We start from the raw sequence: 11,569 nt of genomic DNA, 5'->3' as shown, positions 1-11,569 counted from the left end.
ATGTACCAGAAGAAACTGTATAATGTTATGTCATTCTGTGCCAGGAAAAATATTCTACAGCACTGGATCTCAGATAAACCCCCCTCAGTGGTGGGATGGCACAGGACAATAATGGAGTACATACCTCTGGACTTCCTTACCTGTCTTTTGCACTCCAAAACTAATGCCTTTGAAAGAATATGGAGACCATTTCCTTACTATATTAATGTAAACATCTCCGCTATACTGATAAGGGCATTTGTATAAAATTTTTGTTTCTGGGTTGTTGGGTTTTTTTTTTTTCTTTTTTTTCTTTTTTTTTCCCTTCTTGGTTTCTCTTCTTTCTCGGCTCCCACTGTATCTCATTCTATACTGTATAATCTACCTGTCACATCTATCTGGAACTGATCCTTCTGTTTGGGTTTTTGATTTTTCTGTTGTTGTTTCCAGCTTCTTGTTGTTTTATTAGTTTGTCTAGTCTTGTCTTTTGTATGTCTGCTTATTGAAAATTAATAAACACATTTAAAAAAAAAAAAGAGTGAGAACTGCTACATGACGTTTCTGTGAGCAAATAAAACCAGCTCTTTTCATCTTTGTGAAAAATCATTTTCCTGATCATCCAATTCATTTGTAAATAATTTATAGGAAGGTGAATTTTCACTTCATGGGTTGAAAATTCAAAATGAATTTCTCGAGATGATAATAAACATGATCTCATGTCACACTGATTTTCCATCTCTGTTGGTCATATGATCAAATGTGACTCCACTCCACACCACCATCACTGTCACATTACCACAGCAACTCTTTGTCCAAACAGCCTCATCAATGCAGACGTTACATTTGTCATGTCAATGAGCTATTTGCAGGGAATCGATCAGTCGCAACCTCTCGGCTCCAGCGAGATATGTGTGAGAATTCAAAAGAGAGAGACCAGTAGAACGAGTGAGACTCACCGATTCCTTACATCTGACCTCAGATAATATCACAGGACCTGTGCTCAGCTCTTCTCAGTGGCCTTAGCTATAGCTCCTCTCTCTAGAGATAGTGAGGGATCAAAGCAGCCATGACACCGAACTCCCTCATCAGGAGCTGTCAGAGATCAGATCAAACCCTGGAGAGAGAGAAGGTTCTGCAGATAAACCAATCTGTGATTATCGCAGGGCTGATAGCAGAGCACAGAACAGTAGATCTGGAGCCTTTTTCTGTTCCTGCTCAAGCATGAGGCAGGTGATCAAACACATCACTGCACCCTGCTTACCCACAATGCTTTTGTGTATGCCGACCATGGGAGAAAAGGAAGACGTATCTGTCAGTTGAACAAAGCTTTCCTGTTTTTTGAAAAGAGGAGGGAAAATCAATGGCTATCTCCAGTTTGTGGAGGCACAATCAATGTTGTGTGGGTCTTATCCTCTCAATGGAGATGAGTGAACAATAACAGACTGTGGTCATTTCAGGGTCACAGCAGACTCGGGGAGATGGCTTCTGGTTGAGGGGCTTGTGTTGGATCCCAAGTGTTGTGTTCTGTATTGATTTCTTCTTTATCCTCAGTGTCTCCGAGAACCTGTGCCCCTTCACACAGAGAGGAGGCAAATCAGTCCGTCATGGCTGCTCAACTTCCTGTTTCTGAAGGAGACCTGAGGCCTGCTGTGCTCTCTTTGATAACGCTGCACCGACCAGGACCTACAGCGTTTTAAAACACGCAGCCTACGGACTCAATACGTTTCCTGGGGCTTTCCCGTTTTGGAAATATTTTACATTATAATTGTAATTTCAAAATTTGCATTTGGTATTTCCTGTGTAAAATAAATATCTAAACAAACAAACAAACAAACAAATAAATAAATAATTCCAAATATTATTATGAAAAAATAGAATTAATAAATAAATATGTTTCCTAGCTAGGTAGCTCCTACTACTACTACTACTAATAATAATTATAATAATTATAATAATAATAATAACAATAATAATAATAATAATTATAATAATAATAATATCAGAAGAGGATCAGTCAGTAGACAGTTTGATGTTGATGAAGAAAATATTAATAGATAAATGAGGCGCAGTAAAATTAATTAATATTGAAATAGACACTGTATCTTGTGATTATCACAAAGTATAAACCTCTCCTATTGTCCCAGGTGGAGTTTGTATGATACAAGATTTCCATTTTAATTTCTATCAATCCCCCCAAATAATTCTTAATTCAGTTTCTCACCCGGGGGATTAGACTACATCTGTTGTTTACCTCCTGTGATTTGTTACACCTCTGCCTGCCTGCAACCAAAAAACTCAAACCACTGCTATTCATTCAGTCTCTCTTTTTGAACCCAGATAATCCGTGATTGGCACAGTGTGATCCTCTGAAGCATTAACATGATTCAAAATGATTAGTCGTATTCTTCATGTAAATCCATCTTTGTTACAAGGGGTTCAGTAATACAACTGATGTGATTCTATTGATGTAAACCACAGTCAAACTTCTCTGGGTGATGCAAGTACATTGACAGGCAATGCATCATATCACACAGGGATTTGCATCAGGCAGGAGACTGTCTGGGCCCTGAATCCACCTCAGACACCAGCAGCTGCTCTGAGATTTGTGACTACGACTGGTCCAGGATCAGATACGACTAACGTGAGCTAACAGCTGAAAAGTCTATGGATTTTCTACCTGTAGCAGACACATTATCTCTGACAGATACTAACACGTACTATTAATGACATGTTTACCAGAAGGTTGACAATGCAGCACACTTTGGTCAAACCAGCATCCCTCCATCTCACACCATAGATGATTACATCACATGTGAAGAAAGCATTTACATTTCTAACAGGGGCTGTACTGTGCACAGACTGCACTAAACACCTGGACACGAAGTGACGTGAGACCGTGTTGCTACAGTGGTTGCTCTCTGGTTGCTCATTTTGTGAAATGCTCAGGTTGTTTTCTTAAGTGGCGGTAATCTCTGACATCAAGCGAAGGACAAATCAACCTGCAGAGTGCATCGAGGGGCCAAGTGTAGAAAGATGGAAAATGAGAAGTGGGACCATCTGTCAGTATTTGTGATGAATGGAAATGGAGCTCTCCTGGGTGACATTTCTCTGATCAGTCATGTTTTGTACATTTGTGGCAAATTACTCCATCAGACATTGGTAGCACCTGCCTGTCAGACCGAGGGAAAGCCTGATGTCTCACAGACAGGTGAGTGACAAGGACGAGTCCGGGCACAAATCCAACTGGAGGCTGTGGTGCCAAACGAAAGAGGAGAGAAAAAAAAGAGTGAAGCCTGTGACTCCTTTGTACATGAATTCCCGTGGGTGAAGCAGTATCAGTCAATCTGGGGCTAATTCATGTCAGAGTGTGTGAGCTATCTCCTTCAGAGGGCAGCAGCAGGTTGATAAAATGCAAGTGGAAATGAAGTTTTGTTGCACAAGCAGACAGATACAACAGCAGGACAGAGATGCTGATGCTGTGACTTTCCTTGATCTCAGAGCAGATTCTGACTATCTTTCTAACTCCCAGTTTCATTAGTGAGAGTCTGCTTAGTGTGAAAAGTCAACATGGGTGAGGCCGTAAATGTTGAACGGCAGGAAAAATGTGTACGCAGTTGTTTACAGTTTCCAAATACAATTCCTTTTTAAACTGAAGACGTAAACCTGCGTCTCTCCTTCATCACGCTTTGATCAAATAAAACAGTTTTACAAAAAACCTCAAGAAGCATATTTGAGATGCATGACAGTTAAAGGCAAATATAAGGAAATACCATGAATGTTGTTTACAATGAGGAAGAATGAAATATTAAGTTACATCAAAACTTTCTGATTCAAGTTTGTTTAAAGAATCGGATATAAGAAAGTTTCACTATATATTAATAATAAGCTGATTAATGCAACTGGCCTATGCATTAGCTCTCACAACAAGATAGAGCTGTGATCAAATAAAAGTAGTAATCTGCATTAGAACACAAATATTCTCCATTATTTGTTCAGGTCTGTAAAATAATCAAACAGCTCCATTTGCAGGCGTATTAATACAATATCAAATTACCTCTTCATTAATGAATAATGTTGGTGTTGTAAGATTTATTATTTTTCTGAAGCTCATATCCAGCTGAAAAGCTGGAGAATTCAAAACAAAGATAAGTCAGAACATGTTCTGCTATGACCTTCAACATTACATCATTAAAAAAAACAAACACATTTTTTTTACATTTTTACTCCCAGAGTCAAACACAAACAAAAGAAAAACTGTATATATATATATATATATATATATATATACAGAGCATGTTGAGCTGATGTTTTTCTAATCTGGTTTATCTTTTTCTGAAAACAATTATTTTTCTTTATTTTATTTTTCTCTATATATATTCATTCCATTCTTACTTGGATGAGCACATATATATATATATACATATATATAATTCAGTAATTAATTTATAAAAGAGTTTTGTACAATATTATAAAAATATTGTTTATATTCATATTTTCATTTTCCTGACAGTGAAAACTAAATAAAAGAATCTGATTGGACATTGTGAGAAAGGAGGACGTGCGGTCAGAGGCAGGTGAGAAAATAAAGCAGATGGTGAGGTGGGGGCTCCATGGCGAGTGCATAATGTGCCCTTGGGCCTGGGGAAGCAATGTCTGAATTAATATGATTTGTCCACCTTTGATATTTAAGAGGATTATACCTTATGTTCAAACACAAGGTTATGAATAACCCGGGATGAAAAGTGACACACAGCAGAATAGAATTAGCGGTTCCTGAAAGACTTCTTCATTCATTGTTAACTTCTCTCCTAATCCTTATTAGGATGTCCAGGTCTGAGGGAGCTGGTCGTGGCTATGGGGACATGTGCCCCTATTGTGTGTCTGATGGTTAATCATGCTGTCATGGCAGGAGGAGGGGAAGCAAATGGGAAGAGAATGAGGGATCAAGAAAATGCATAAAGGCCCCCCGCTCTTTATGGGTGTTACCCAGTCTGGAGCTCTGATCCTCCGCCGTTGCGTTAAATATGAAGTGCAGAACGCAGGCACTGGCTCCCAGCATGTGCACATGAGGTATATCACATGTGTGTTCACTCACACACAGACCTGCAAATTACATGCAGCCTATTGAAGAAAAACAGCAGGTGCTACTGGAACATCAGCCAAATACTATATTTCATTCTGGATATCAGCTAATAATTTTTGTTTTATGACATTGTTGGTTTGTTTCATTTCGAGACAACGAACCTTCAGTGGGAAGAACTTTGACTCACTGCTTGATGATGTTTTGTGTAATTTATAGTGGATGTCTTTTGCCTTTCATCACAGCTGATTGCAGCTGAAACAGGGAGTGAACGTTTCAACTAGAATGCAAACTGTCCTCCATGAAATGAACTAATGAATGCTTCTAGAGAAAGGAACATAATGAACATCGAATGGTGTGTTTCGACTTGTGTGTGTTATACATTATGTTTTCTTCCCATTGATGGAGGCACCGGATGTTTCTGACGCTTTTCAGCACAAGGCTGGAGATGATGCGCTGTTTCCCTTCCCAACGTCCAGCGACACTGATCCACGGGATTTTTATCTGTGAATTACAAAAATATCAAACACACACACACACACACACACACACACACACATACACACACTGGACACAGCTGACATGGAGAGCCCAAAACCGTTTGAAACTTTCCCCTCACAAACCAGAACGCAGCAGAGTTAATATTTAGTTATTTTGAATTCCTGGGATCATTTAATATTCATTTTCACATTGAGTCTATGGGAATCTTTCCAAACACTGGATAAAGTTCCAGCAACCAGACTCATCCCTCAACTTTCCAGAGGCTGAAGATGTGGATCCATGGGTCAATGAATGGTCATGTGACCTGATACATGACAGGTCTGTGAGTATCTGCTTCAGTATCATGCACATGGAACGAGTCAGGACATTTATTAATGTGTTGAATGATTGGAGAGAAATTCATTTGCATCAAACAGCTACAATATAATGTGCCAAGCAATTAGCTACGAGATACAGTCAGCTGTAATTAGAGATATTTAAGAAGCTCACACACTTTGAACAGAAGTGTTCTCCTCTCAGTTAAGACCTGAGAAACAAGAAGTGTACATGCTATTTGTATTCCTCGAGGTGTTCACCTTCCCCTCACCCCTCACCACCATACTTCCATCGCATGCTATATTGCGCTGGTGTGACCTCAGCACGCTCACATACACACTGTAGCAAGCACCATCATGTAAATGAAGTCATGAATGCCTTTGGGAGACCGCAGGTTTATCAGAAACATGTCTGCCAGAGCAGCTCAGTATTGTCCATCCACAGAGCGCGAGTCATACTCACAGCCCAAAGGTCAACACTGACACCGATGCAAACACAGCTGCATACAGAAAAAGCAATTCAGGCTGTATACCTGTTGTTGTTGTCGTGCTTTGAGGGCCTACTTTCTAATTCTCCATAATGACTTCATTTACATATCAACTCCTGCGTGTGTTTATTCTGTTTAAAGAACGATTCAGGAATTCCCTTCACATTTCCTCCTGTCAACATTTGACATTTCTCAATCACCAAAACAAAAATAAAAATGCCACTGCTGTCGAAAGATAATGTACAATTAATAAGGGTGTTGTTATGGAAACCAAAAAGGTTTTTATACTTCAGTATCTGAACCATAATAAACCAAACAGTGCATGACATCGACAGCAGTGAAAGCTCCTGGTTATTCTTACGCCCGCAGAGCTCGCCATCAAAAATGTAATTAAATTATGAAGCGATAAACACTGGGCTCGTCACGCTTGTTTGTTTATCCATTATTAGAAGCAGAGAGCTCTCACCCTGTGAATAAAAATCAGGGCTGACCCGAGCGCCTCCCCCACCGTACTCCTGCATAGTTATATATGAGGCACATGGAAGATGGATTTACACCATTGTTTTATGAATTGGTCTGGATGGAAATGAACAAATAATGAAATGTGTGGTTTGACTTCTATCGCTGTACGTCCAACCAGTGGTGACAAATTGTTAACACAGACGTGTATTGACCCTTCTCCATTGAAATGAAAGTTCTCAACAATATTTTTCAAGTTAAAGGTTACATAAAATACAAATACAAATAAATAAGAAACTCACAGTCTCTCCTGGATGAAACCTTAACCCTTAAAAATCACCTTTTCAGGACTGTTGACATCATTCTTGCAACAATCCATTTTTCTGTCGCTGCCTTTTGTTCACCTGCTTGTGCAAAGCTTTTGTCAGGAGTGAAACACTTGCCCTACTTTATGTGTAAATACACACACACACACACACACACACACACACACACACACACACACACACACACACACAAAATTGGAGATGCATTCTTCTTTGAGGGTGAAATTCAGGGCCAAGTCAGGCGACAATTCAGCCACATCTTTTCTCCGACAACTAATACAAGTTATAATGACAGATACTGTTGTTCTCATTTAATATACTGTAAAAAAAAAAATAAAAAAAATAAAATGGCATAATTGTCGTAGTTAGAGCAAATTATGACACTTGTGGGTAAACGTTCTGTAAACTGCCATTAGAAGTGAGGAGGCTGTAAAAACAGCACAGAGAGCAGGTGGAGAGGCAACAGGCTGCAGCCCCCAACAATCTGCCATAATAACCCCTCCATTTACTGACACCTCCCACCCCCCATTCTTCTGTGTGACTGAAGACGTTTCAGCAGTGAGATGCTCCACTTATTGTCTTATCTGTGTTTAAACTTTGTGGTACCGTATTATAAATGCTTTATAAAAGCTTTGTGAAATCTATTTTTTATTAATCACATTTTCATGTTAAAGTCTGTGTTTCTCATTTCCTATAAAACTATATGTAAGATTTTCTTTATTCCTCCTGTGACGGTCATTTGCTAAAAAAAGAATTGTTGTTCTAACTATTTCAGGTAAGTAACAGTGTACAAAATCACAGGGTGAATTTCTCCTTAATTAACAGTGAGAGCTCTTCATTTGAAGAGGCTCGTCACTCCTCTCAGGTGAGGTTCAATTAGAACAATTACACAGGTGTAAAGTGGCACTCTGTCCTCAGAGAGAGAGGAAGTGTGTATTGTGATCCTGTGGCTGATTACAGACTCCACTTCACACCACAGACATGATGAGGGTGGAGTGCACGCCTTGCTGAGGTTATGAACTGTAGCTGGACTCCTCCATGTTTTCTGATATGATAATGATCCACTCGTGTCTGCCACTGACTCCCCTCCTCTTCATCAGCACAGAGAATCACCGTGAATATAACAAGGAGAGGAGAGTTTTAGTGATAACACTACAAGGAGAACTTTTATAACTATTATATAGATGCTTTACATCTGTTACCATATAAAAGGAAATAATATATAATGATAATGATGTAATGATTCTGTATATTATGGTTTTATTTCAGCAGGCTAAATCATATGTGGTGTCTAGTGTAGTTTATAGTATGGTATGTGTGTGTGTGTGTGTGTGTGTGTGTGTGTGTGTGTGTGTGTGTGTGTGTGTGGCCTCAGTATCTCTTCATCATTCATCTCTGGACTTGAGCTCAGCTCTTCTGTCTGTAATGAACTTTGTCTCAGACGCTCGATGATTCACAAGCTGCTCGTGTTTTAAACTTCTGTCACTTTTTACCAGGAAATGAGTAAAACAAAAAGATCACAGCTGGTACAAATAGTACACATCTTGCTTGACTTCCTTTTACTTCAACTCTTCATTATCATTTGAACCTGAGACTAAAGTGACGTGACAGAATTTCCTGTCCGTGGACTTTAACAGCAGCGGGCCGGTGCAGAGTTGAGCGGTGTGACAGCTGCGAGTGAAACATTATGTGTTTGATTATAACAACAAGGTCACACTTTCATTTGTGCACTATACACTTACCTTGCACATTATCACACATGCTTCATGACAGTTGCTGCAGAGACTTGATGGTACATGACTCCTTAATCATCTTTACAGGTCAATTCACTCAAAGAAGAAAAACTCACATTATAATCAATATGCTAATTTTCAGTGATTAGGTATGTTACATGTCTTTTTTATTTTCTCCCTTCTTCATGGATTGATTAATGTTCATTGTTATTATTACTGTGCTCTGTTTGGAGCCCAGTCGTTAGAGGATGAACTGCTATTAGTGGAGGAGCAAATATCCTCAGGCCTCAGAAACAGGATCGAGCTCCTTCTCTTCTTTGTCATGTTTGTGCTGCAGCTGTGACGCTGCTCCCTGCAACACTGCAACACTGCAACACTGCAACAGTCCCATAAACAAGATCTATCTGCACTAAGGCTCCTGCCTCCTGCCATGACAATATTACAGTAAGATATCTAATAATTCAAACAACAGAGAGCCTTTTCCTTCTAATTAGCTTAAAAGTGCTGCTGACAGCAACAGGAGTGTGGAGATCTGGGTAATTTGAGTGAAGGTTGCTGGGAGATCTTCATGTTTTTTATTAGGGAAATAAAGTCCTGTATCACCACTGAAAGCATTTATTTAGGCTCTATCTGTAGAGTTCATCCACAGATATGTAGTTAAACCTTAACAAAGCAAGGGTTCATCTCCTAGACCTGCACTTCTTTACAATCAAGTCACATTAATTATCTTTGACTCATTGAGATCAACTGACAATTCATCCATCTGTACATTATCAATATCAGCTTATCCATAGTACAGGATCACAGAGATCCAGCTCACAGTGGGTAAACATTCACCCTGATAATTTGCACTTTGTCATTCATCATTCCAATGTCATTAAATGGTCAAAAAATATCTGTCATTTAGGATTCATTCATATAAATTATCCATGAATAATAATTTAAATAATCAAAAGAATGGGAATCAAAATGAAGTATAAGAACAGTACGTGCCCATCATACTGCATGTCATTATATAAGAAACATTAATTGACTTTAAATGAATTTAGTATCAGTGTTAATACATTGAGTGTAGTGTATTTTAAAGGGTCAGGCAATTGCAGCAAGATGGAAAAAATTAGCATGGAGAGGAAATTATTTTACCAGCTAACATAAAAATAACACACAGTCATTAATGAAGTAAAGGACAATCAATAACCAGAGTTAATTAATATTTAGCCATCACTTTCCAAATGGAAGGTGCTAGAAGAAGGTTAATAGGCTGACACACTCACATTACATTGCTGTTTTACAAATGACTTTGGAATTGCATGTACACAGTGTGACACTGGCTCAGGGAATGAATGAGTGAATCAGGCCTCTGCTGCATGAATGTGCCATTAACAGGACGTCTGCTGACACACACTGAAGCTGTGACGCTGTTTGTTTCCACCAAAGAGAAGCGACAGAGTTCAGTCATCCACAGGCTGTTTCAAAACAGTAACACCTCTCACAGTGCACTGTGCATGTGAAATATTCATGTATTTTAATGAAACATTTTTGTTAATAAAGAATCACATCCTTTCAATGGAAATCTCCGCCAGCTTTTCCTTATATATCTTCAGCTACAAATGAAACGTAAAATGATTAATAATAGTATAATTTGAAAATGCATTTGCTGCTAAGTGATTAATCAAGACACGCTGTAGTGCCTCCTGGTTAACATATTAAAGAACATGTTAAATTTTAATGTTTAATTATAAGAAGATCTCAAATGAAATATTTAAGACTTTTAATGATTCAGGTGCTGATTTGTATTTGCAGTGTTTCTTCCGCCGCTGCCTTTAAAAAACTAATGTTCTAAATATCTAAATATGTTTAAATATCATTGGAACAACTATAACTATCATCGTATCATGAAATAATTAAATATCTGTCCTACAAGTGTATTCTTGTCTTTGTTGCTGTTAGATGATCAGTGTCTGTAATAGGCCTCAGGACAGGTGCATACAGAGAGCGCTGCTTGCTAATGGTTAAATGTAGAGCACTTGACAAATGATATTGAACTTCAAACCAACAGTGGAGTTATTAATGTTTAAACACCTGCTCAGCTCAGTTAGACTTAAACTGATCTGTCCTCTTTGTCCAGTTTTGCTCCGTCTCAGCTGCTGTAAGTCTCGTCCTCTCTCACGGCTTATCAACTCTCAGGTTAATGAGAAGATTTTTTCCACATGCAAGATGTTACTGGATGAGAAACTGTGCATTTTTATATAGATCCCCGTTATTCAGGATTCTTGATATTTGCACTTGTATCTTTAAATACTTCTTTGTTTTTTTTTTGTTTTTTTTGATGGTTATGATTCCAAACAATAACTTCAACAGAAATTATCTCAAAAATGGGAGAGCACACGATCTGCAAACAGAGTATTGTTTACTTCATCTTAGTCTCCTCATGCATCTAATAAGCAGCATAAAGACACATTTTCCAAATCAGAATTGGTTGATAATGATTATTTATCACTGTGCTGAGCTGAAACGTGTGAGAAGACACTGAAATCGATGCGACCTGCAGAGTCTTCCCTCCATGGCAGAGAGGGGATCTATTATGGAGAAATCATGATTTATGTCAACGGCAGCAGGGGTGTCAGGTTGAGCAAGGGATGGAGGTAAGAGCCAATAATGATAAATGCCCCCATCCACATGCCCACCC

Source organism: Seriola lalandi, unplaced genomic scaffold (genome assembly GCF_002814215.2).
Source record: "Seriola lalandi dorsalis isolate HSWRI2012SDOR001 ecotype SW California unplaced genomic scaffold, Sedor1 jcf7180002054581, whole genome shotgun sequence".
Taxonomy (NCBI): domain Eukaryota; kingdom Metazoa; phylum Chordata; class Actinopteri; order Carangiformes; family Carangidae; genus Seriola; species Seriola lalandi.
Note: the sequence above shows the minus strand (reverse complement) of the source record.